Here is a 27494-nt window from a genome sequence, read left to right as displayed (position 1 = left end):
TCTTCTAAAGAGGTATTATCTTTGTGGTTAGTTAATATACTGTGTTTACCACCAAAAAGACATCACAGTTGTAGACATCTTCGTTTTGTGGGAAGATGGATATCAAGGGATGGTATAGGTCTACATGCTACATCTTAGCCTATGCTGTATGTTTAAAACAGTTCTTTAAATCAAGCATTTGTCCAGCCTTTAGTTGGGTCACTCCTGAAACTTTACCAATGCTGTCTTTGGTATATGCTTACAGCAGGGGTGGGCAACTCCAGGTTTCAAGGGCCTGAAGGTTTTAGATATCACCCTGGGTCAACACACCTGAATCAAATTATTAGTTTATTACCAGGCCTGTGTTGGATCAAGGACACATCTAAAACCTGCAGGACACCGGCCGTTGAGTTGCCCACCCCTGGCTTACAGTGACTGTCCTGCAAAAAGGTAAATGTCATTTGACACACAATGAAGGTACAGAACACTGATCTCAGACCTGATGTGTTCCTGTGACGTGTTAGTGTTTTTATTATTTTAACTTTCTTGAAGCTTGCCATCTGTTGTCTATTCTCTTTCATTTCTACTGCCTACTGAGATATACAGCTAAGCTGCCATGTTAAAAGCCTCTAGTGGGCTTGCTGATATTTGTTGAGTTTGAAATATATTTAAAATTAACTACTGCTTCATAAAAAAGTAACTCAGTTTATGCTCGCTCCACTCGTTTAGCTATATACTGTTGATAAATGCTGCAAGTTCATCGATATGTACATGCATGAACACATGAAAGTGACAAGGACAGAAACAGGGTGCACGTTAAGTGGTAATGTGCTCATAATATTTCTACTTCTTGATGCATCTTGACAGCATCGGCTGGGAGGGATGCCAGGCTGAGGCACAGATGTATTTATTTAATTAAGGGTACCAAAACGCTGTTCGTGGTTGTTTCACAACCTTTATATCTGTTTCCAACCAAGCTTTATGTTGTAACTGATTCAAAAATATCCCTAAATCATTTTTTTAAAATTCCCAGTGCTGAACTGCTGCATATTAGTTCCTTTTTTGTGTAGCTTAATTGCGCTCTTGGTTTGTTAGCAAACTGGAAGCACTAGAATATTATAGTTTTGTAGTTTCTAATTGCTTTTTTTTAAATTTCATTTTGACTTTTTATATTTAATTCAGTTTAGTTTCACTTAGTTTCCAGAGTGGATTTTCTTAATTCAGTTTATTTATTGTTAGAATATTTAATGTTTAAAAATGTTTAATTTTGGTTTAGTTTTCATTATTTTCACTCTTGGTATTCTTAATTATTATTGTATGCAGTGTTGGGGAGTAACAGAACACATGTTGCGTATTTAAAATACAAATATGAGTAACTGTATTCCATTACAGTTGCCGCTTAAATAGTTGCTAATTAGAATACAGTTACTTTGTTGAAATAAATGGATTGCATGGCGGTCTTTTCCTGTTTCATATGTTAGGCTATCCCCTCTTTAATTTTGGTAATTCCACGCATTATTGGAAACCCAAACAAAACAAGCAATAAGAGGCTCTGACCGGAAATCTGACTGTGCAATGCAAACTGTGTTTGCCAGCAGCCAGCATCAAAAGACTCCACCTACACCCTAAAGAAACATCTGGAAGTAAGTTCTTTTTAAAAAACTAACGTTAGCCTACTGCAACTACCTTGTTTTAGTCGTGGTAGCTACCTGGGTTATGTGCCACTTCAGTATGCTCGATGTACTATTGCTGTGTGGTCTATTTAGGGTGACCAACCGTCCTGTTTTTTGCACTTGTTGACTTGTAAAAGCCTATATGACATTTTTTATTTTACCAATCATTAACCGAACAGAGAAGGCATCGTTTAAATATCTTAAAGTTGTCTTTAAGCAAACAGTATTATTAAAGTTGTTCATGACTGGGCCAAGTGTCCTCTTTTTTTGGAAATCAAAATATGGTCACCCTCGATTTATTACTATTAATGAAGGCTGCATTACAACCTGCTAGCTGCAAATAATTGTGCAGTTCTGAAAGCAGACAGAAAGAAAACATATTACTGATACAGAAATCGTTTTCTATACGAGATCACTGCAAAAAGTGCAGCCTTATCTAATGTCTGCCCTGTTACTCATTTTATATTAAGATTTAAAAATCTAGTTGGTATTGCTTTCAGAACTGCACATGATTATTTGCAGCTAGCAGGTTGTTAATGCTGTCCATCAAGTCTAACAGTCTGCGGTCTATGAACTAACCTCAGCTAACAATGTTAGCTTGGTGGTGAGTAGCCTTCAGTAATAGTAATAAAACACACTGTAATAGCATATTCATGTAGTTGTAAAAAGCTTGACAATATATCAAGTAATCTAAAGTAATCAGCATTTGTTACACACTGAATAAGTTAACGTAATATGTTACAAACTACATTTGGGGCCATGTAATCTGTAATCTGTAGTGGAATACATTTTAAAAGTAACCTTCCCAACACTGATTGAATGGAGGGCATGTGTCAAAGGCGAAATCTAAGAAAATCAGCACAGATGTCACAATAAAAACAATGAAACTTTTGAAAGCAGTTGACTCAGCCTTGTAGACAACCGGATTCTCAATAAACATGTTCATCAGTGCCACATTAGGCATATTGTAAAATAGTTAACTGTTTTTTCCTGTTCCCACTGTTTTAGTTAACTATAATAACCTTAGGAAGACCTAGCCTAAAGTTCGTCCCTGATCCCTGACAGAGTATTGGTTACAGTTTAGTGTAAAACCACTTATTACTATTATGTCCGGCAAGGAGGTCATAGTTTTGGTATCATTTGCATACTTGTCATTCTGTCTATAAACACAATAGGATTTTACATCTGTCTTTCTTTCAAGTTGATCCCAGAAAGTGTGACATCTTTAAAAACAAACAAAGACAATGAGCTGCCTAGCTAAGATAAACTGAAAAATTGAAGCACAAGTACTTAAAAATGTATGTGCCTTATACGTTGATATTTTATGTTATCTGATGTCCTACCTCCAATCATGGAAAAGGTGGGGTATTTTTTACCCCAATAAGAGATGCCCTGACAGAATGCTACATCTCCATGCCCAGTCTCTACTGCACAGGCTGTGTTTTCAGTATGACTGAGGTTGTTGGTGCTGATTGCTTGTACGTTCACTAGCAAGAGTATGCAAACACTGCGAGTTATAAGTTCATGATCTTGGAGGAAAGGATCACTTTCTTTAAAACTGTAATATATGGCAGTTGGCCTTGGCAGAGGGCCGCTGAAGTTAAATAATTAAATTAACAGCAGGAAGGAAGCAGAGGCCATTTCCGTGATATTCTTGGCTTCACTTCTGGAGACCTGTCATGTCGTCCATCTAGAGTGCTGCTCAGTTGACTGACCACAGCTTGGTTCCTCCATTCATGGTAAGCATGGACACCCTGTTTTGTTCATGAACAGTTGCAGGAACGGAAGCACCATGCGGGCCGTTATGTGGCAGCTCAACAGTGAAAGCCATTTCCTTCACTCAGATTCTTGTAAACTGTCCAAACTGCATCATTCGAGGAATCATCTGATCATCTTGGAGGCTCTGTTGATGTTAAAAAAACAAACCCATCCAAATGCACTAGTAATACTGGCAATGAATGCATGGCCCCGTGTGTCTCTGTAATGTGCTAATTACTGTTTAAATCAATTTGACTCTCTTGTGTCACTACCTTGGTGATGATTCACAGCACAAAAAACAGTGTGTGTTCAACACAGTCTTATTGATTAAGATGTTGTTTTCCAGAGGTGGGACCAAGTCATTGTTTTGCAAGTCTCAAGTAAGTCCCAAGTCTTTATCCTCAAGTCACAAGTCAAGTCTCAAGTAAAGTCAAGCAAGTCAGAGTCAAGTCGCAAGTCAAGACAGACAACTTTCAAGTCAAGTCCCAAGTCCGAAACTTTGAATTTCAAGTCCTTTCAAGTCTTTTTTTTAACCCTCTGGGGTCCAGGGTATAATTGGCCGTTCTTGACTACTTTTGATTTTACTTCTATATTTCACTTTTAAAATATGTTTTTCTTGCCTTGTTTGGTATCATTATTTACAGCACAACCTCAAATATCTGAAATTTGTGTTATTTTTTTCATTTTGGTATACTATATTAGCACAGTTGATCTAAATTCAGACAAAAAATTCAGAATCCGAGTAGAAAAAAGTTATATTTTTTTACGTTTAACGAATCATTTTCATAACTTGAAATGCAAATAGAAATTGTACATTTCTAAAAATTATGCACAAGTTTTGCAAACAACAAAGTTATATGGTACTATTTACCTAAAAATGTAGCCAAGGCCTCAGGCGTTTTTTATATAACCATTTAAATCTATTTACAGAACAATCAGGTGTGCTGCATCAAATAAGAAGGCACACAAATTATTTGTGCCAGTCCAAAACATGTAGTTTGTATTCAGTATAAGACAGAGGAGAACACCACAGGCCTAAACCCTGCAGGTCTGACAACTGGAGGTGCAACAGTCCAGTTTTCTATGTGGAGACAGCGTTTACACTGGAATCTGCCTTTGACAGCTTTTTTAGATCAAATATGAAATTCAGCAGTCTAACCGACACACAATACAAAACAATAACTACACAACAAACTAACTACAGCCTCCAAACACGCTAAACGTCACTAATGTCTCACATATGAAAACTCTCTCTCTCTCTCTTTCGCTCGCCCGCTTTCCGTCGCGGGTGTCACTCCTAAAAACTTCCCCTTCTCCCTAAACAACCAAATGTCACATGTTGCCTTATCATTTTTTTGATTGGCTGACATGGTAAACTCTAACACCAATAGGGAAGGGGTGTTTTTTCTTTTTCCACTCGCAAGTGGAGAGCGTATGCTAGGCTGTCTGTAGAAAACGCCGTTTTTGTCTAGCATCCCTGTTGAGAATAACCTTTGCAAATAAACAACAGCTAATAATATAAGATCAAAGTATTTTATTTGATGTATTGACATAAATGACAGAAGAAAAAGGCCATGTATAGCAGGACTACTCAATTACACACTAAGGTGGGCCAGATTTTCTAACCAAAAAATTTTTTTTCCCTGGCTCAGACATGCAAAAGTTAAACACGACCATACACTAATTGCAAATTAAACACAGTGATTTTGAATTGTGATGTGATGGTAAAATAAATATTTGTCAGTCTAAACTGGGTTAAATCTACGGGGTTAATGATGGGGAGGAGACGGAGAGAGACTGAGTACAGCTACAGAACCCACTTTCTGAAACGGACCCTGCTCACCATTCACCGACAATTCTGAGCTAACAAGTTGCATGTTATTCTTGGATGCGCTTGCAGGACCGGATTTAAAATAGCATGACAAACATATCATACCTGTTAAAGCCAAACAGTATCATCAACGTAGCCCGGAGAACATTTGCTAATAAGATGAAGTTAGCTAAGTCAGCTGTCTCATCGTAGCAAAAAAAAAAAAGAAAAAAAAAAAAGCACCACCTACCTTCTTTATGCAACTTCAAATGTCGGACAAAGTTGGAAGTTGTTCCATCTCCGTCTGTGATTCTCTTCTTGCATGTTTTGCATATTGCATTTCGTTTTTTGTTGACTACTTCGTAGTTTATGTACCCGAAAGAAATTACTCTTGGGAGCATTTTTGGCTCGAGCGTTTTTGTTCTTGTTTTTTTCAAATCTGGTTAATTTGATTGGCTGTGCTACAGCCCACGCTCACATATATACGGAGTGTGGTAAGAATGAATGAATGAATAAAGTGAATTAATGGTCCGCACTTTTTATATAATATGTATGTTAAATTTTAGATTTGGGTAAAATATCAAGTCTTTTCAAGTAAACAGGTTCAAGTCCAATTCAAGTCCCAAGTCACTGGTGTAAAAGTCCAAGTCAAGTCACAAGTCTTACAACCTTTTTTCAAGTCAAGTCTAAAGTCATAAAATTAATGACTCGAGTCCAAGTCATGTGACTCGAGTCCACACCTCTGTTATTTTCATTGCACAGTTGTGTAGATGTGCAGTTTGAAGGCCACCGCACTGACCCTGACATTGCACCAACCTTGAGGGCGAGCAGCTCCAATCTCCCTTTGATTGTCGCCATGGCTACACACAGTGGGAGTCCTGCAAATGAAAATGTGATGATAATGGTGATAGTGATGGCGTTGGTTGTCATAGTTTGCCCCCAGGGCTTATACTTTCGCATCAGACCCACTATCCTCTGCCCGTGACCTCTGTCAGCTACCCCGGGGAGACACTTGCCAGGTGAGAAAAGCGCGCAACAGGAATTAGAAGGACCAGGTCGACTGTATGTCCAGTCCCTAGAGCAAGGTTGTTTTTGTCTGTCCTTTTTTTTTTTTTATACACACATAGTAGGGTTATTTTCTTTTCCAACTAATTTGGGAGCGGAGATGCATTTGGTGATATAATGAGAAGAGTGGTGTTGCCCTTAATGAGATTTCACTTTCTAATCATACTGAGTTAGCGTCAACTTTGGAGCCATTACACAGTGTTTAAACATGCAAGGAAAAAATAATGCTTTGGGAGGAGAAGGTCGTCCTTGTTCTAATAAGTGAATCAGACACTTTTTATGCAGTTTACAAGGGCACGTGCAAACTCGTCAAAGAAATACTGACTATGACTTCTGATTTACCATTTGTTTGGAAGATGCTGTGTTTGTTTCCAAGTGATTTATCTGTCATTTTTTGCTTGAGTGTTGTCTCCCATGGTGTATATGCAAATGAAAATGAATAAGTTAAAAGAGGTTTGATCTTTTTTCTCATTAAAAAAATTCTGTTCACAATTAAAGGTTGGGAATGTAGCCCAGGATTTGCAGGTTTGTTTTTTTTCACTTCGTTTCCATCCTTTTATTTTAGCTTTAATTCGCTGGATAGGGTTGAGGCTCCAATTCTTCTCTGGTGTGCAGTGTCTAGTCAGCTTAGTAGGCAAAGCTGGGAGCCTTTGTTTGGCAGTTTTTGTTATAGACATCTCGTTTTCATTTGTTATCCACACAGGTCTGGTCTCTCATTACAACAATTGCATCGCTCTTAGGCCAAACTTAGAGGCTGGTCATCATCACCCTGGCAACCTCCAGTCACTGGGGAAAAACGTGATTTTTTTCCCCAACCAGCAAGTGGTTGCTGGCAGTCACTGGGTGAAATTGTGTGTTTAGAGGATGCTGTACCAAAAACCTCCCTGTTATTGGTTTTCCCACTAGCACATTGCAGTTTTCACCCGTAAACTGCATGAAAGACCCCGACTTGTCTGTGGACGCTTGGCATTTAGTGAAACTTGAAAAAGTACCATCCAAACAGGAAACACAGAAAGTTTTCCTTCACAGTAAGTCACCCCTATCCTGTTGCAACAGCACATTTAACGGTGCAATTTTTACTTTTCTCCTTTGTCCAGTTTGCATTGCACATTTCAGTTTCTACCGTTCAGCAAGTAGTTTACAAGTGTTTGCAGACGAGTTGCCACCTTCCGTAAAACTACGGGCTACCACAGCACTCTGCTACTGACCAAAGCAATCAAAGGTAGGTTTTCAGTGCAGTACAATACACCTCTTTGTGATCACACTAGTGACTGCCAACAACCTTCAGCACCCACTCGGCAAAGTTGCAAAATGCACACTTTTCCCTAGTGACCAGTAGTTGCCAGATGGTTGAAGACTGTTCTCTAGGCCGGTGTGATTTAAGTCTTAAGTGCCTAAACATCCTCACGGACTTTCCTGATTTTGGCTTCGTTGATGGTCCTGTACAAGCAAGTAGTAAAGCAAAAGAACAGTTAATGAAACTTGGACAAAAACTGGTGCCACCCTCCTCTTTTCAGATATAGAGTTTAATTTAATTGCAACTGTATAGTTGCCCAGGAAGTCACCTTGAAATACTGATGCTTCTTATCCACTCTGGCAGTCTCCCATAACCCATCAGTGGAACATCTCCAAACCTTTCCTGTGATCGCATCATCACAATTTTGTCTCTTCTTTCTTTTTATTAATTTTATCTTTAAGTGAGAGATACTAATATACCAGAAAATATCCCAAGATCACAAAAGATGTCCCAAGCGAAACCTTTTTTGTCACTGCAGGTGATAGGTGGGGAGAAATTGTATTCCAGAGCAGCAACCCGACTAAAAATACCTTAATTGGTATGTATCTGGGGTGAACAGAGCCCCACAGTGCTCTCTGAAACCATCTTAATTAAACCCCTCTCTCCTCCTTTAGTTTTGGTTTATGCAGGAGGATGATGTTAGTCCAGTACATATCCACTTTTAATGAAGGATAGTTCTTTTGGTTTGAGGCTACAAGCAGGTTGTAGATGAGAATATGTTCCTTGCAGGTTTTCCAAATGGGCAAACACAATCATGTACTCTTTATTATAGTTATTATAATTACACAGCAATTCTGATTTATTGTAAATCAGATGTAAAAGTAGACATATAAACTTGTGGCTAGTTTGACTTTTTCCTAACACTAATGCAAGACTGACATACTTTTCAGTCATGTCTCAGCAAAAAATTGATCTGTGGTCATTAAATTAGGTAAATAAAATTTCATGTCTAATAACTGCAACCATATAGTGGAAAGCAAATGAGATTTAATGTATAATCATTCTTACAATGCTGATATGCTATAGTATGATATTGAATATGGTTTAGTTGGTAATTGTCATAGACTGTCTATGAAGATGGATGTAGCCACCAAGATGTCACCAGTGTGTATGCTCAGTATTTACGCTTTAATGTTAGCATTTTAGTAGCCAACATTTTAGTTTTTTGTTATTATTTACATAAGAGGATGAAATATTGCACTAGAGAATTTTAGGCTACGTCCACACGTACCCGGGTATTTTTGAAAACGCAGATTTTTCTATGCGTTTGCAACTTTCGTCTACATGTAAACTGCGTTTTCGGTCACTAAAAACGGAGATTTTTAAAAACGCCTGCCAAGGTGGTGAGTTTCGAAAACTCCGTTTTTGCATTTACGTGTGGATGAGGAAAACGGAGAAAACGCAACGTCAAAGGTGTGCGCCTCTTTTGACGTCACACTGTGCGCCACGTTATTGTTTTGGTGAAATGGATTTCTACAATGGCGGACTTAGACAAAATACTGTTACTGTTAATTTTACTCTCTGCAGTGTTTAAATGCTCACATATACACACACAGTTTCTGTCCCTTCACACATACGACTCAGTTCTGCTTCTATGCGCCATCTTTGTTTACTCTTTCCCACCCAGGCTTCTAGACTTCTGATTGGCCAACATTTCTACACGGTTAGGATTATATCGCCACCTGTTGCTTTGGCATGTTCCTAGCAGCGTTTTCCTTCGTTTTTGCGTTTACGTGTGGACGGGATTTTTTTTTTTTTAAAAACGAAAACGGAAAATCTCCGTTTTCAAAAATACCCGTGTACATGTGGACGTAGCCTTAGTCAAGTGCCTTCAATAAGCAGAGGGACAGCTACAAGCTGTCAAAGAGGCCGCAACTCTTAAAAATTTAAGCCTTAAAGAAATTTCAATTATATATATTTAAAAAAATATTTACCCACTGCAAAGCTGCTGTGAAGTGGGACACTATGCTTACAGACCAAAACCATTTTAAAAACTGGCTGTAGACTAGGGCTGCCACAATCGATTATTTTGATAGTTGATTATTCACTGATTATTTTTGTGATTAGTCGACTAATCAGATCATGCATCAATTGGACGTAAAACGTACAGCTTATTGCACAAGCGCGCATCTGCTCTTATATAACTATCATTAGCTTACAGCTTGAAGTGTTTAAGGTATGTGCTAACTAAAAATAAAGACAAGATGATAGTTTATTAAGCTTTTAATGAAATTTGCAGATTGTCTCAGTGGAGTAGACCCATCCTTCAAATCTGGGGAAAAGGAGGACGCATTTGTCGGCCGCACTTGGAGGAGTCTTCGAATTTGGACAGCCTTCGTCGCCTCGCCGTGATTTAATCGGCCTACAAATGTGGCCTCCGAAAGATGCGGCCCCTGAATTTGGACACAGCTACGATTCCAGAGACTGCTTCTTCTTCTTTGGCATTTAACGGCAGCTGGCATCCTTGTAGATGCAGTGCTGCCATCTTCTTCTTTAGTCCGTTATTACACTCTTAAATCCTACTACTTATTCCTGCATCTTTCAGGATCTTACAAAGCTTCAAATGACGTGCCAACTATTAAATTAGTTGTCAACGATTCTGATAGTCGACGTAATTGTGACTAGCATTTTAACATTGAAGTCTATGGGGGTTCACTCACTTTTGGAGCTAGCCTCAAGTGGCGACTAGAAGAACTGCAGTTTTTGGCACTTAGCTCTGGCTTCATTTTTCAGCTCTGGATGTTTCTGCTTGATATAACCTACTAAATATCCCCCTAAGAATTATCATTATAGTCTCTAAAGGTTCTTAACTCTGATTTGTACTCTCTGAGGACAAGATTAAACAAGGTAATAACCATGTTGTTTACTATTTGTACGTCTGAACATCCACAATAAATGGCAGAGTAAAATGTTGACCATCATGTAGATGGGGAAGAGGTCTTCTTTTTCCTCTAGGGGTCGCCACAGTGGATCATCTGCCTCCACCTCACACTGTCTCCATGATTCTTCTGTGGTCTTCCTCTTTTCCTCCTGCCTGGCAGCTCCATATTTGACATATTCGATATCCTCATACCTCCACAGGTATATCATCTGGACAACCTTCACACTCTGCATAGCTGCCCTCACTCTCTCCTTACTAAATTTCTTCACTTCCTGATTTACTAACTGTCCTCCATCCGTCCTCTTCTCATTTTCTTTTTCTTCATTCGTCAGCTCCTCACACTACATCTTTTCAGCACACTCCCTTCCCCTGTCAGTACATTTCCTTCTCTATTCTTGGTCACATTAACCTGCTGTACATCCTTTTATACTCCATCTTTCTGTCTATGGAAAAAAGATGGGGGGAGAGGCGTTGTTAACATTTGAGCAAGCGCTCTGTTATGGAAACATTCATGCTATAGTCAAGAAAAACTGCTTTTTACTCAATTTGCATTTCAGCTATTTGCCTATGACTAATCAATATCTCTGACTGAGCAATTGATGGTCCCATAGATGGCCTTGCATAATGCTGAGTCCCTGTGTGTGCTTTTGGAAAACAATAGGCCATGCCATACAGTGAATAAAGCTTTCTTTACTGACTCATAAGGCCATTCAGAAGCCTTGGATGGAAGGAAATGCAAGATTAATCAAAGACTACAATAGCGGAGATGGGCAGTTTATGCTGCACAGCCATCAGCAGAAGTGGGTTACTACTCACTAAAGCGCCTACAATACCAGCAGACTCCCATGCAGACATAGCCCATAAGGACTTTAATTCCTCCAGAGTTACTTTGTGCTACCATCCTATCCACTTGAGAGCCTTGACATCATTAATCCATTAAACTTTAAATTCCAGAGGATTTCTAGCCCTCCTGCTCCCAGATTAGCAGTTCAGTGCGTTTCTGTGTCAGTTCACTGGGTTGAAATTAATTTCTGGACTAATTTAGTAATTGCATGCCAAGCTTTTTTTTTTATCTGTGCGAAGCATAAACTGCATCACATTGCCACTACACTAGAGGCAGGTTAGATTTTTCGGGAACTGTGTTCGTATTCAATCTGCACCCCGAGCTTATTATTACAATTTTGTATTTTTTTTATTTTGAATCAGTAGTCTACTCATAACACCTCATGCACAGGCAAAATCTGACTAACCCAATAAAAGCCAGATGAAAACAGACATTTCCTATTAAATATGTGAAATACGCATAGTGGAACGGTGCGTGCTGTGACCTGTCACTGAAAGGAAGCCTACATCAGGATGTAGACAGTGAAACATGCTAATTGGCACAAGCTTTTAACCACTTTCTCTGAATGTCTGCTCTCACTGTGAGTACGGTATTACACAGGATGGCGGCTCTGGGTAAGTGCTTCACTGCTACCGCCTGTTTTGCCCATTACGGATAAGCTCCTCTGACACGCTGATGTAGAGGCTACTTCTTTCATACTCTATCACACGCGAGTGTGTGAGCATGCTCTTAGTAGTGTGGGTGGCACTGGCTGTAATGAGGGAGGGAAATGATGTAGTGTGTGATGACGAGTGACTCTCAATCTTTCTCTCTCCTCCCTCGGTCCCCTTCCAGTCCACAGGGTGAGTCACGGTGTGTCCCCCCCCGCCCAGTTCGCTCTCCAGAGAGGACGGAGACGCGCACCAATAACAGTTTTGTGCTGGCACGGGACGTCTGGACGCCGTCCCCGCTGATCGCCGACCACATTTGACATCTATGCCTCTCAGTGTGACTCAAGTTCGCAGGGGGTCTGGTTTTGTCATGAGAAGGCATCAGCCAAAGAAAAACAAAAAAACCCTGTGGTGTCTCATCACCCGTGTATCCGCTTTCTCGCCGCCTCTGAAAAACATGACAGCGTTTCAAAAGCACATCAGCGTTGTTGTGACACTGACTAGAATTACAGTAAATTACCACATTGCACAGAGGTGTAATAACAGCATTTCTACTCAGCGTTCCCATGACGCCGGCTGCCGCCGCTCCGCCGCCATGGGGGCCCATCTGCCGACGGAGATGTTCAGCTCTGCCTTACAAGGCACGCACGAACACGAGGTGCACCCTGTTATCACGGCTCCCTCGCACATACGCATTCTTGCCCGAGGTGTGAGAGTTGTGATAATGGTGTGTCTTGCAAAACCCAGTCATCACGTGTCACTTCTGACAGCCACCGCTCGCCTCCTCTGGGCACACACCCACAGTCACAAATGCTGTGGTTGTCACACAGGTATGATGAGCAGAGAGAAGGGGGCTGGCAGGTTGTGCATCCAATCCAGACATTGAGGATTACATCCAACGTAATAAAACCGTATTGAAGAACGGGTCTCGCCCTATCTTCAAACCACATACTGCATCTCTGTTAGAGAAAAAAATGCTATCATTTCTTGACGATAACATCATTGCGGTATGATCTCAGGTCTTCCAAGCATATTTCGAGGCTGGCAATAAGTGGAGCCGGTGGCTTGTGTGCAGTTGGTTAGAACTGTGTTCTCTCTGCCATCATCCCTAGTCATCCGTAATCCTGTGACTGCAGCTGTACACACAATGGGTAATCCCATCATGACTCAATTGTGTGTGGAAATAAAGACACACGTTGGCTGTGAAGAAGAGTTATTTGTTAAGGCTCAAAGGGGGCAGGGGTCTGTTGTTGTGTGTTCGCCGGGGAGGAGTGAATGGTATTAAACGTTCACCTGCCAATACGTCTCAGCTTGGACCGGGTCCAGCGTTGCTCCTGCTGCCACCACAGAAGTAAAGGGGGAGGTATTTTATTTTTTCCACCCGTGAATGAAGGTCTCACTCTTTTCAGTTTACTGAAGTTGCTGGATAACGTGCACGGTGTATTTTTAACAATGCGTCGAATCGCAAACACCAGCTTTCCTCGGGGTGAAAAAGCTTTTTATCTGGTCTAGGCCTTTTGCAATCTATTATTCAAGAGACAGGCAAACGTGAATTAGAATATGGTCGCTCGCAGGTTTTGTGCTCTTGGAAAAGAGGAGGGGGGGAAGAGCCCCAACTGTAGTCGGTAATTGCAACTCTATAACTGGCAATTTCACAGAGGGATTTCCTATTTACAGAGGGAAACCATGCGCAGCTTGGATGCTCGGCATCACCACAGGCTGTCTTGCGTTGATGCCCGTTTGCGGTTTACGGAGCTACTGACCATGCTAGTGTGTGTCAGTCTGCCGTGGCCTCTATTCCTGCTCCTGCTTCACTGAATTTTGTGCACTGGCTCAGATAATGAACAGCCCAGCCCAAGGGGGACAATTAGCTTCTTAATGTGTCTGATCTGATCGACGTTTGCTCTGGCGAGTGGAAATCCTGTGGAGGAGCGAGCGGCGCCGCGCTAAGGCCGTTGGAGCCTACGAGGCTGTTACTGTGACACAGAAAGGATCAAACATGAAACATAAGCCTTCTGTCTGGCACCGCTGCGTTTCGCAGTTGTACAAGGAACACGAAGCCCTCTATGCATTTGGGATTTGCTGTCTGAACATTTTTTTTTTCTCTTTTTTTGCACAGTTCATCCTCCAGATTCCCGCTGCTCTTAACACTCGAAGTCAGCAATTGCCTCAAGGAGCCGAATCCGGTACCTTTGTCTGGAAACTCCCTTGACACTTCAATCAGGCAGAGAGGCAGGGCAGACGCTTGGAATTTTAATCAAAAAGAGAATAATGAATTTGTAGAATTTGAAAATGTGCCTCTCAAACAAAATGCTCCCAACCCTCTTTGATATGGAAAAGCTACCACTCCCCTCTCCCTCCTTCATGAATGAAATTATTTTTCCTGCCTGTACAGTTGGCTAGCCCAGGGCACTATGACCCTTATTACACGAGCTGTACATGTGAGAGAAAACCCTCCACGTCTCTTTATTTGCCCTCCCATTTTTTTTCTATTTACTTTCCCCTGAGACTCGACTCTACAATGGCTCTCCAGCTGAGCGGTGACCCGGTGGTGCTCGGTGCCGACAGGGTGTTAAATAGGTTGTGGGGAGGTCTGGAGGTTATATGAAATTAACAGCTGGGGGTAGTTAATTACTATAGTGTGTGTTGCCCTGTTATGCACTTAAACCCCCTAAAGTAAAAGAAAAACCCCACTTGCTCTGTTGGAAGTTAACATCATACCAGAAACATTTGTTTTAGAAGTCAGAGAAATAAAATCTTGCTTGCTGTTTGATCTTAACGACTTTCTGTTCCTGAGTGCCGTAAGACAATTTAAAATTCTTTTTTCTGCGCCAATAAGTTTTTAAAAAGTAATGAAGTGTTTGAAATTTTTGTCCAACTTTTGTATTTTAGTGCACTGGTGGTTTTAAATTTTGTATCATTAAAAAAAAAACTACTCTCCACTATATATATTAAAGGATGACTGTGCAGCTGAACCACCAGAAGCTCCATGTATTTAAAAAGCTTGACAAATGGGCTCTTAAATGTAATTAAATGTGCACTGGTTTGCCTGGTTTGTGCTGTTTGCCCTCACTGTTACATTGTGATTGGTCAAACGAGTTTACTTAGTCTGAAGCTTAACTCTGATAAGCTGATAAAACTGGTATAACTAAAGTGCTAATTGTTGAATTTCCACGTTTGCTGCCATTATTCTGTCCACAACATTCATCCTTAGAATGAAAATTAAAAAATGACTTATAAATCAGTAATATCTTCCACTGGTTTCCACTCCATGGAAGCCTACTTCTGCGCCAGTTCTAAGTCGTCACTTACGCCATAACCAGAACCCCATTTTAACTATGCCTCAGACTTCATGTAACCTCACATGCACCTCCAAGAGACGTAACTACACACTGGGTGAACATATATGACAACTTGAATGCTGTGGGCGGTTGTGGTGTAGGGATAAAAGGAGTTTCCCATTACTACGCAAGATAGGGTGTAGGTTCCCCACAGAAGTCTAAATCAAGCTTAAATTTTAGCATGATGGTTGCTGCTGTAGCCAGAATTAACTGTATCTGCACGAGTCCAAACCATCGCAGCCTTTTCCTCTTTAAGTCCAAACTGCTCAAACTGAGCTGTCCCTCCGATTTATTATTTCCAATCCTTTCCACACTGGTCACTCCAACGAAATTCTTAGCATTTTCAACTCTGCCACCTGTCTTTTTGGTACTGCTAATGTCTCAAACCCATATATCAACACCCCTGACACTCATCACCCATTCCACCCTGCCTGCACTCTCTTATGCACTTTCTGTTACCTTGGAGGTTTGACCCCAGGTATTTATTTATCATCTACCTTCATTACCTCCGTGTCTGTTCAGCTTTCCACCTGTCTCCATCTCATTCACACACGTATTCTGTCTCTTCAATGTATACATGTATACCAGTGTATACTTACTCTCACTGCAGATCAGAGTGTCATCTGCAAACATCTTAGTCAAAACCAAATCCACTCAGTATTGAACTGGTGAGCTTTGTGTAAGGCAAAAACGTTAACCAAGCCATGAGGGAAACTCCCTTTTTTAATATCCTACAACAATAATTTAACAGCACTTATGATGCTACTATCCAAATACATATGTACTGCATATATACTTAAACATTTGGGAATTGAATTGAACAATATCACCTTTTATTTTAATATGCTAAACCTGTTAGAACAGTTGCTTGTTTAAACAAATTGCAAAGTTAGCACTTACTGGAGACGTGTTTATGCCAGAGGACAGATGCAAGTCTGAAGCTGAATCACATCAGTAAAATATCCTTTGCTCGTTTTTTTTTTTTTCATAGCTCAAAACATTGAGCTATGACCACAATTATATAAACAGAGTTACAACAAAAATGAACAAAACTGCCAAACGCAGAGGAAAACTTTAACCTGCAAGAAATAATTTGTTCCCATGATACAAAATATTGATTAGAACAGAAGGACATAGCTGTTATTAACTGTCAAAATACTGCATCCATTGATACAATTATAAAGAGAAAAAAGAAGAAATTGCAGTTTACACACAATTTGCTTTTATTGCACAGAATGATGCATGTTCAGAGACACTCTAGAAGACAGTTTTCAAATTCATCCACTGACAGTCTGAGCTTGTTTCAAGTCTAAGTTTAAAGTGTGTAGCTGCAAGCAGGATTTGTGACATTACAACTAATCTGGGAGCCAATCCCGCTCCAGTAGCCGTATGACACAAAGTGATGTGAAAACTTGAAGCTTAGACAACTCTAGCACTAAGACGATGTGTGCTGCTGCAGACGGGAAACAGAGACATGAAAAATACTAACTTGCTCAAATCTTGAATTTTTAGGTGCGATAGTCATAGATGTGGCTTTCTGACTTTCTAAACACGTGCTTTAAATGTTGCAATGATGAAAAAGAAATGTTGCATTTTTATGGATTTTAATGCATTTTTATGCCAAAAATGTTGAAATATTGCAGCTTGAATATGCATATATTATTGGACTGCTATCTATTAATTTTAGAATGAATCTCAGTATTTCCCCTTACTTTGAGGCTAAACATAACTTATCCCCATGCTTTCACTAACGCCTTTGCTCCCTCAGGGTTCCTGTGAGTCTCACCCGAAACCTTTTTTTCTCTTTCCTTAATCGAGAATAAAGATTAAAGGTGACTGGTGCTTTTGCTGTCAGGGCCCCTGTGGGCTACTTCGCCTGAGAAGCCGAGGCTGCCAGTGAAAGTCTTTTCTGTCAAATCACTCCCTAATATTGGGTTTTATTTGGACGGCTTTTTCAGTCCTCGTTTTACTTGGATTTATTGGTTTTCTTGCATTCTGCTCCTACTTATGCACTCAGTTTTAGTCTATTTGATATAGTTTTGTCTTTTATATTTACTTTTTATCTTTAGGTAATGGAAAAACTGATGAATGAATGATGTGGTGCAGTCATGTCTATGTTTTATAAAAAAGCAATATGGCTCACATTAAATTCATATTAGATAAAGGAGATCCAAGGGATTTTATGGTTTCGATAAGGGGAGCATAAGGATCTAATTTGTTTTAGTTCTGCTCTAACAGATACAGTAAGTCAGATGCTCCAGGTTGTGACACTCTGGAGTTACTGTTAGCTACAGCATATGGCAGACTCTTACTCTGGTTTGTGAGCCCTTTAATTAGCGCAGCGATCCAAATGAGGTTACTGCATTGAAGGGGAAAAAAATCGAATCAAAAAGAGCAGGGAAGCAAGAGAGATTGTTCGTGTAAATGGGATGATGGTGGGCAACAGTAAGGTTGGGTATGAAAGCGCAAAATGTTATGTAATTCAGTGTCTGATTATGTAAGTGCTCAATAGTAGGTATGGGCTGTGAGGGGACTCAAGTTCCCCACTATCCGCACGAGCACATGCTAATCATTGTTCTCCTCTGAAGTTCAGGCTAATTGTTTCTCAGGAGAGGAGCCTGGCATCCTCTTCTGCTCCTGCTGTGGAATCAGAGATGGTGTTGCATGCTGTGTTGTCAGACGTGCACAGCTTTATTAGGCAGGTTTACCCCAGTGCCATTTAACATTAAAGACATGGGTCATAGGGAATTTTCTACAGTGACTTGCTAAAGTACTTTGAACTTAAATTGCATATTTACATACATACATCATGTCCTGTGCTCTTGTCTATATTTATATTAGTGCTGTCAATAGATTAAAAAAATTAACTAATTAATCTCACAATTTTCTGTCATTAATCGCAATTACTTGATCAATAGCCTGGCTGCAATTACACTTTTTCAACTTTATATTTAAGCTTGTAACTGACATTTATGCAATATAATGAAGTAAATAGAGAATAAACACAAAGAATGTGTCTTTAAATTCAAAGAAAATTTGAATCGTTTCCTTTTAGCACAGGTTCTCTCCTGTGAAATACAACTTTTAAAAAACCTATATACTAATAGGTAATCGGTATAATATATATTAGTGCTGTCAGACAATTACAATTTTTAATAAGATTCATCAATGGCTTACTCTGAATTAATTTTGATTAATCACGATTAAATATCATTCATTTTATTCTATATTATTCGCATTTCATTTTGCATGAGCAAACAGACTCGAGAAAAAAGGGAAAATATACGCACTTAACATGTTTATTGAACATCTTGCACATTCATGTTAACAAAAAACTCTGTAAACATTTATCCATGCTCTCTCTCTGTGACTCTTGGGGAGGCACTTCAAGTCCTTGAAACGAGGAACCAAAGCTATGTAACGCGCGTGTTCTCAACGATATTAACAGGTCTGCAGTTTGTTGCAATCCACTTGGGAATAGTGTCAGTCAATATTTCCGAGGTAGACTTACTGAGTCCCCAATGCTCCGTGAGTGGTTTGTCCCAAGCTGGGTGACGCATTAGCCAAAGTCCTAGCAGCATTACTGACTAACGTATGCTTCGCGTCAATGTGATATTTTAAGCTGGAGGAGCTTCGGTGAAAAGAAAATTCCTTCTTGCACAATGTGCATAATATGTCGGTCGACTGTTCCGTCTTATTTTTTTTAATACTCAAATTTCCCATGGAGAGGACCAATTTGCGTTTATCATCTTCCATATTGAGTTGATTGGTTCAGCTGCCCGTCACTACCAGATCAACTGCCCATTTGCACATGTGCGAAAGTAACTCTGCTTGGACAAACTGCCCGAAATGCGTTGACAGAAAATTTTCAGGGATTTTGAGTCATTCTGCACTCCAGATGCGTTAATAGCGTTAATTTTTTTTTAAATTGCATTAATCGTGATCGCAGCTTAATCTGCATTAACGTGTTAATTTTGACAGCAATAATTGATATTTTATTACAATTGCTGCAATCTGTTGTAGTGACATTACATTGATGGTTATTTGTGTGGTGATATAACTGTATGGATAAGTAGCTTGCAAACCCAGATTTGTTGTTTTTAAAAACATGTTTTTTCATTGTGACCAAGTAGCTTTATTGAAACTGTGACTATATGGGTGTGACATTAGGAAATTCAGTTCAATTCAATCCAATTTTATCTATATACTGCCAAAAAGCAAAACCAGGCTCAGGGAGGGGCGGCCATCTGCATGAATAGATTGAGAGAAAGACAGGATAAAGACACGTCTTGAAAGAGAGCCAGACGCCGGCTTCATGGACAGATAAAGTTGGGTGTCATCTGCATAGAAGTGAAAATATATGCTTTGCCTTCTAATTGTACTGCCTAAGGAAGGATTGCTCCTAGCATGGAACCCTGTGGAACTCCATAATTAACCTTAGTGTGTGAAGAGAACTCTCCATTTACATGAAGACTTTGGAGTCTGTTAGATTTCATTCAAGCCACTGCAGCGCAGTACCTTTAATAGCTACAGCATGCTCTAATCGTTGTAATAAATTATTATGGTCAACAGTATCAAACACTGCACTGAAGTCTAGCAGGACAAGCACAGAGATGAGTCCACTGTGAGAGGCCATAAGAAGATCATGTGTAACCTTCACTTCACCTGTTTCTGTGCTGTGACGAGCTCTGAAACCTGACTGAAACTCTTCAAATCAGCCATTCCTCTGCAAATGATAAGTTACCTGTTTTCCAACTACTCCTTCAGGAATTTTGAGATAAAAGGTTGGAGATTGGCCTATAATTAGCTAAGTCAGCCTGGTCAAGTGATGGCCTACTGGCAACTTGAAGGCCTGTGGTACATAGCCGATTAATAGAGAGAGGTGGATCGTATTTAAGATTGATGAACAGAATATAGAAAGGTGTTTGGCGGTTAGACTCCAATGGCCCGTCTCGGCAGAACGGAACCCCAGCTGTGAAAGGCATTAGAGCAGGACCCCCTGGAGCCTAGACGCTGGTGGTGGAGATGAAGGTAGCTTGAATGGAGCTTGAGTGATAAGAGGTGGAGATGGGGAGGAGGTGGATTGCACAAAGGCGCCTGCGAAGGAGAATGACAGATGCGCAGTGAGATTTAGTACGCGGCATTATTGCTTATTGGCCTGGAGAAGGCTGGGAGAAGGTGATTGGACTAGACCTGTCATGACACAAAGAGCTTGACAGCGTGGAAAAGTGGAAGTGATATAGCTTAGATTTAGCGGGCAACACCTGGACAGATGTGAGGCCATAGATCTTCCCAACCTGTTGCCCTACGATGACAAAGGACTCCTTTCCCCACGCTAACAGATCAATATGGTTGAGAACTGGTTTTACACAGAGCTTTGAAGGGTTCATTCGCCAGGTGACTATCAGTGTGCCAGTGACAGTAATGTGGAGCAACTGGTCTCTTAGCTAGTTAATAGAGAAAGAACTTTTTTTGTAGTGAAATTATACAGTCTTAAAAACGGTGTAACTTCAATCAATCAATCAATCAATCAATCAATCAATCAAAGCTTTATTCGTCACATGCAGGTTGCCCTGCAGTGAAATGGGACCCCCCCCCGACCTTACACATACAACACAGACATTACATGGGGATACAGGTCGGAGATTGGTAGCATTAAAGAAAAGAAACATTGAAATGTACATTACAATGGGAAAGTACAAGAGGAAAAAAAGAGACCCCTACTCATGCTGTGCTTCCATGGTAGGACAGCATGAGAACAGGAAACAAAAAAACTCCTCTGCACAAAAAAGCACATGAATGTCCACAGCACAACATTATGAAGGACATGACAAGCCACGGGGTTGGGTGGGGGGTGAGGAGTAATCCGAAGCGAACACAGCAGCCGCCCTGCACAGCGCTATCATTCCAGCGCGGCACATAGACCCACCGTGTTCCCCCGCAGGAAACAAGCATCGAAGGCGTTTGGAAAGGGACGGGGATCAGTGTTTGCTTATCAGTGTAAGTGTATGTGTGTGCGTGTCCATAGTTCAGCGGAGACAGTGTCCTTCGCCCTGCCAGGTTAAGTAAACAGTCTACCAGCCAACCCAGGTGGCCTTGCATGGGATGGGAAGGAACAGTCTCAACATAGTCGTTATCAGGGATTGTTTTGATCGGCTCCACCCTTGAGCCCGCAGCTGGCGCCGGAGGGGTAGCCGCATTATGATTGCGATTTTCTTCCAACAACTCTTGAGAATTTCGAGCTGTTTCTTTTAGCACTCCGACACTGGTCTCTCCATCTCCCGTTGGATAGCTGCGAGTTTTTCCATGATGTTATTTACCTTCAATTCCGTGGTCTTGTCACTCTTTTGCTCACAGATCAGATTCTGAGACCTCACGACCGCAGCCAACTATTTTTTTTAAATTTTTTTTTGTCCACTATCTAAGAATCCCATGCTGCTTTTTTTGGTTTTGATTACTTCTTCCTCTTCGTAGTGAACACCCCATCCCCAATCCCCATTCACTTACAAACAACTGTATGAATAATTTTAGCTCACTGTATAGATCATATATTTATATACCAGTCAGTCTTCAGAGCCAACCATAGTGCTACAACAGCTCTCATAACTGTAATGAATGCCTTTAAGATCAAAAGTGACTCACAGAGAACTTTGATTTTAGCGTCTCTTGATCTCACGGCTGCCATCGACACTGTTGTTCATGACATTTTAATTCAAAGGCTTCATGTTTCAGTTGGCTTAGCAGTTCCTGTTAGCTGGTTTTCATTCTAATTATTGAAGAGTTGCTTTCATGTTTGAGTAGGTAGCTTTAAATGTGTTGTAACAAAAATTCTCTCTGGGGTTCCACAAAGGTTAGTCCTTGCTCCACTGCTGTTCAACCTACACGTGCTGCCGCTTGGTATCATCTACATGCACGCGGCACATGGCTGTTCATCTGTGTTTCCCCCCAATGATCTTAGATATGTTAACAGACATCTTAACATCTTAGCCTCTTGCTGTTGGTCAGATGAAATATACCATTAATGTGAGGTGAAACTGAAAAATGTATTGCAATGCAAAGCAAGTATTGTGAGGTAAGGCAAAAGTAGTGATTAAAACATTTCTCATTTTTTTTTCTTTTTGGGGGGGAGGCTCAGTAACTCAGAAATCTGCATACTGTATGCATGCAGATCGTGATACTAACATCGACTTCTCTGAATTAGAGATATGCTTGAGAGTGTGTTGAGCATCCTCCTTGTCTGTGCTCTAAGAATGATAAATAATGGATAACCTACAATAATCACATTAACTGGCATACACGGGGAAATAATGCACATTGCAGATAATGAAAACTATAAGAAAACCCACATAAGCAAAGCGAAGAATCTGGATTTTCACTTCAGCTCAAAATGTGTGCCAGAATCCAATAACATGCACACTGGAACTCTACATGACACCTGTCAAGTCCGGGAAATGGCTCTTTTCTGTTTTCCAGTCCCCCCGCTCCTTCAGGATGGCCTTGTTCGTTTTCTCTCTGTAGAGACAGAAGATCACAGGTGCTTCTTCTTCTTACATCTCTTTCATTTTCACCCTCTCTTGTTTCTGCACTTTTCCTCTTTCTCTTGCACTCTTACGTCTCTCTTTCATTCGCCACGCTTCTGTCTTGTTTCCTAGCTCTTTCCTCCGTCTTGCACTCCATTGCTTCTTGTCTCTTTTTTGTTTTCTGAGCTTACTCTTTGTCTTTCAGGCCTTCCCCTCCTTCCTCGCAGCTGAGCTGCTGCTCTGGGATTATCCCAGATCATTTGACATCAAAATATCTTCTCCTCAGTGTTGCCCTGTGTTCCCCTCATCTAGACCATGTAATATTAAAGTCAGAGGGGACACCCTTGCTGTTTTCAGTGAGAGCTTGTTTGCAGCAGAGAAAAAGAGACCAGGAGCAGGAGTGGGGAAAGCGATGTCACCCACAGCAGAGCCAGCGAGATGAATGCACTTTGACTAAATCTTCCCTTTAGCCACTTATTATTATTCAGAGAGTCCAAACCCTACTCTACTGCAGCTCTAAAAACGCATATAAAATGTGAAGGATGCATTTGTCAACACACAATGCTTTTTAAGGCAAGGTTGAGACTGAGAACACGCCTTCCTGACTGATTATGCACATAGATTAGTGCTGTTCAGCTGCCACAAAAGTCATTGATCAGTCATTGAATTTAATGCTTCTCCTTGACGGGTGGCCAACTGTTTTGGAACTAAATGAACCATAAACATTCACCTATCAAGAAAGCCGTAGGGGACTTTTACTGTGGGCCCCGCTGTTGTGCAGCCCGCCAATGAGGCTACATAGCAGCACATGTGCAATTAACACAGGACAGATGGTCCAAGTTCACATCAAATCAATGCCGAAGATGAAGTGAAGGGGAGGGAAGCCCGACTAGCCTCATGGGGCCCCCACGGCATCACTGTCACTGATGCGTGCTTCAAATTGACATGTTTGATCAGGTGACTCCATGAGAGCGTGTTCACTTTGAAAGTGAAATGTTTGCCAGAGAATATTTACAGTACCCCTCTGTGTTTCGTAACACAGGTGGATCCGCTTTACGGAATCTGTCATTTCAGATTACTGTCATACATTATGCATGTGACGTGCCATTAGTAAAGACAGGTAGGGGCAGAGCAGAGCCAGGGGGGTCTTAATGAATTTTTCAGATTATGATGATAGGAGGATTTGCATTTGCGGTTGGCGACATTGCGTTTATTCTGGAAAATTGGCTGAGATTAAGGTTCATGGTTATGGTGTCCCTGGTACCTGCTAATACTATTACAAAGAGCAGCGAATAACAGGCCGTGTGTTTTGTGTGTTCCTTGTATTTGGTTAAATGAATTAATCTCTGTAGTAATCCTGACCTTGTTATGTTAATTTCCATGTAATACAGTTTACCATTGATTAAATCCAAGGGTGACAGTGTTTGCCACGCAGCACCATTCACATTATGTTTGACCATATTATCAGATTGTTGGTTATTGCATTTCACTTGTTATTTTCATGGTATTATATGACCATCATACATTTTAAGGTTAAAAGCCATTTCAAATCTCATCTCAGTATTACATGAAATATGGTCAGCTGTCAGGAACAGTTTTCTTAGGCTTGGTGCTATGGAAATCTTTGAAAACTGGGGTGTAGGAACCACTGCAAAATTTGACAATTCATATGGGAACAAAATTAAAGTGAAGCAGTTATTTGGTGTGGGATATATGGACACCCCATAGTTGCTGCAGATTTGTCAGCTGCAAAACTCATATTGTATCAAATCCCAACGGTGAAATGATCTGAGTTTTGTGGAATGCTGCTTTATCCACCTGGAAGCAACCATCAGAAGAGGGGGTGGTTGTAAAGGGATAGACATGGTCAGCAATAATACGTTTAATCAAGGATCAGTTGGGGCTGAAAGTGTGCCGAGAAAATATTCCTCACTCCATTACACTACCACCAGTGGATCCATGCTTTCATGTTGGTTACAACAATTTGATTCTACCATCCAAATGTTGCCAGATCAGACAACTTTTTGTTGTCTGATTGGTGTAAACTATAGCCTCCGTTCCCTGTTCTTAGATGGCAGGAGTGACGCCCACTGTGGTCTTCTGCTGCTGCTTCATCCGTTTTAAGGTTCAACTTGACACCCACGTGTGCTCTTCTGCAAACCTTGGCTGTAGCAGGTAATTATTTGAGTTATTATTGGCTTCCCATTTTTCTGAGATTTTGCTCTGTGCTAACATGGCACATCACACAGTTGCTCCAGGTTTGTTGGCAGATTTGTTGGCTCCTCTTCTATCACATCTCGACAGGTGTCCAAAGCAGGCTGGCCATTCTTCTCTGACCTCTGGCATCAACAAGGCACGTCCACCAAGAGAACTGCTGTTCACTGCATAATTTCTCTTGTTCAGACTATTCTCTATAAACCCTAAAGATGGTTGTGTGGGGAAAAAACCCAGTAAATCAGCAGCTTCTGAAATGTTCAGACCTGGTTTATGGTTGAACAATGCTTATGAACGTACTTATAGGGAAAAGGAAAACAATCCTCATCACATTTTTAAATGTAAGATAAGAGGACAGTTGAATAGTGTATCATACATGATCTGCACCAATATAATACAAATAAAAATATAAAAAGGCAAGATAAAGCCACTATACAGCACTTTTCTACTCTGAGCACTCAAAGCCCTTTGCACAACTTGCCTCATTCACACAAGCACTTTTTCTATGCTCTTTCTACGTAAGTGCTTTCTATCTAACATGCGCACACATTCATACTATGATGAATGCATTGGAGAGCAACTTGGGATTAGTATTTTGCCCAAGGATATTGGGCATGCAGATAGGAGGGATCGAACCACTAACCTTTTGATCAGCAGATAACCCGTTCCTTATATCTACCACTAAAGCCTCTTTTCCATTAGTATCTACTCAGTTTGACTTGACTCGACTCTACTGGGTTTTGGTCGTTTTCCATTACAACTGAGCACCAACAATGTACACAGGGTATCTATACCGACTCGGCCAAAAGTCTCAGGATGTCATTTGTATGCACCACAAATACAGCAGAACAATGGAGGACGTTGAGGCAATTCTATACCTGCTGCTTGGTGTATGGCTTTCTGTCAGACTCGGTGATCACGGTGTTGGTTTGTGTGTAGCCATTTCCCTCCTTGCCAGGTTTCAACAATGGCGGTTTTGATTTTCGTGAAGGAGTCGCTCATGACTCATCGAGCGATCCTACTGACTGGCCAATCAGTGGCATGCAGGCTGTTGACGTCACATTTTCAGATCACTTGGAACCCTGGTGTACTAGGTACTAAAAAATACCTGGTACCAGGTACTATTACCTAATTAAAACCCTAAAAACTGAGTCGAGCCAAGCCGAGTAGGTACTAGTGGGAAAAGGGCTATGAGCATTTGTAAATAAATAAATATAATTCCAGTGTAATTTCAGACAAAATACATGGAAGTTCCATTTAATACAGGAAAATTACACCCTTCATCACATTTTATATTATAAAGTGTTATCACATTTGATAATTAGCACTAAGACACAACTGATGTCACTGGTTATGCATATATTTGTTTGGGTTAAGAGGTCAAAAGAATTTATTTAGAGAGCACGAATTTCCTTGCAGTGAAGTCAGTAATTGTTGAAATGACATCCCAAGAACCACACTGCCCGACTAAAATGCTAATATCCGATTTATTTGACACAACATAGATTTTATTTAGACATAATAAAGAGGAAGCACATTTTGTAAGTTGATTTATTATTATGCTTCTTTAAGTTCAGCGATTTATAACTGCAAATTAATTTAAAACCTAAACTAGGATGCTAAATATTTCAGACTGACTTTAAATTTCAGCCTCTGTCGGTCGAAGATTTGTTGATGATAATGGTGTAGTTTTTTGGGTTTTTTTGCTTCAACTCTGAAAAAGACAGGTCATAAACTGTTTTCTCCATTTGCTGTGGTCTGTTAATATTGTACCAGAGGCTGTGGTTTAAACTCAAACAGTCTTCACCAAGCAGAACAGAATATTTATATTTCACGCTCTGGCTCTACAGCATCAATGCAGAGCAGCCGTGATTATAACTGAAGTGTTGCGATAATGACCTCGCTTCGGGCACATAACAAAATATTAATTAGACTTTGCTGTGTTTATGAGTCAGCTGTGGTCGTTATGCAACCCAGGGAAGCAAAACAGCGAACAGTTTTTGATGTAAATTCAAACACAAATCCGTGGCGCCTCGTCTTTGGGAGCAAAATGAAGCTGCAACAGAAACAGTGGCACTATTACCCAGAGCAACGATTTCTTGACACATATTCATCAATAATGAAGGCTATGCAATGAAAAATCAATACGGCATAAATAAAGTGGCAGTTTTAATAGAAAGCTTCTTGCCTGATTTCCTTCAGCACCTGCAGAAGAAAAAGGAAGCTGTTTGCAGGGGAGGGGAGGCACAGCACAGATAGCATTATAAGCATCCTTGCTAATTAACTGCTTCTATTTCTCTAACCAAAGCCTGCAGTCTCTCTCCTTTGCTCTATCATTCCCTCCCCTCCTCTTGTTTGACAGCCCAGTCTGATTTGTATTCAGGTGGCTGTCTCTCCTGCTTGTGTGTGACTCTGCAGAGCAGGTGTCCATGGCTGTGGCTCAGACAATGATAGCCCACTGA

At 40.7% G+C, this 27494-nt stretch overlaps 1 long non-coding RNA gene across 1 annotated transcript; it reads left to right on the top strand.

The window, feature by feature from the left end:
• Positions 1 to 370: 370 nt before the first annotated feature.
• LOC106098820 (uncharacterized) lies at positions 371 to 25777 on the top strand. The gene is made up of 3 exons (XR_001225138.3): positions 371 to 429; positions 24890 to 24993; positions 25123 to 25777. It is a non-coding gene; the product is annotated as an uncharacterized LOC106098820 (long non-coding RNA).
• Positions 25778 to 27494: the final 1717 nt, after the last annotated feature.

Source organism: Oreochromis niloticus, linkage group LG18 (assembly GCF_001858045.2).
Source record: "Oreochromis niloticus isolate F11D_XX linkage group LG18, O_niloticus_UMD_NMBU, whole genome shotgun sequence".
Taxonomy (NCBI): Eukaryota; Metazoa; Chordata; class Actinopteri; order Cichliformes; family Cichlidae; genus Oreochromis; species Oreochromis niloticus.
The sequence above is the reverse complement of the archived record's forward strand: the minus strand, read 5'-3'. Positions and strand labels throughout refer to the sequence as shown.